This window comes from Cynara cardunculus, assembly GCF_001531365.2.
Source record: "Cynara cardunculus var. scolymus isolate 2C chromosome LG 5, CcrdV1, whole genome shotgun sequence".
In the NCBI taxonomy this organism is placed as follows: domain Eukaryota; kingdom Viridiplantae; phylum Streptophyta; class Magnoliopsida; order Asterales; family Asteraceae; genus Cynara; species Cynara cardunculus.
The window spans coordinates 21,187,956-21,188,699 of NC_037532.1; positions in this window are offsets into that span (position 1 = coordinate 21,187,956).

Sequence of the window (744 nt, forward strand, 5' to 3'; positions counted from 1 at the left end):
ACTGAAATATAAATGACTGAAATATAAAGACTGAAATATAAATGACTGAAATATAAATGACTGAAATATAAAGACTGAAATATAAATGACTGAAATATAAAGACTGAAATGTAAATACTGAAATATAAATTATAAATAACTAAATAATATTAATCTAATAATAATGAAAGAAAGTACTTGATGGGATGACTAGTAGTATTTTGATGGGATGAGGAGATGACATATGAAAACCTTGGAAAATGGGGTTGACTTTTGATGAAAACTTGCAAGTCAAGTAACGAAACTTGCAAAACAAGTTTCGTTACAAAGACCGAAAGACTACTTGCAAACTCGTAAAAACGGATTATTTAGACTATATAAATTAGCCGTGAGCCACAAAGGACGAGATCTGATGTAAAGCAACAACGATCGACTAATTCGTAACTCGTAAAAGATAAGAAAACGTAACGTAACTTGGAACAGAAATGAGATGAAGATTAAATACGAGTACTTAAATTAAAACTTGAGAACGAAAGCACAACTACAAAAGTTGGTTCTTGAAAAGTCAAACAAAGAAAACCGAAAACTTGGAACCGAAAGCAATATTCTTGGGGATGACTAACACAAAGATCTTAAGGATTAAATGGTAGAAAGTATGAAAAAGTCTCCAAAAGTATGTTTAAAACAAGCCTTAAGCCTTCTTTATATAGGCTAAGGAAGATTACATAGTGGGTGCCAACTAATAAGACAAAAGCTTCTTCAAAA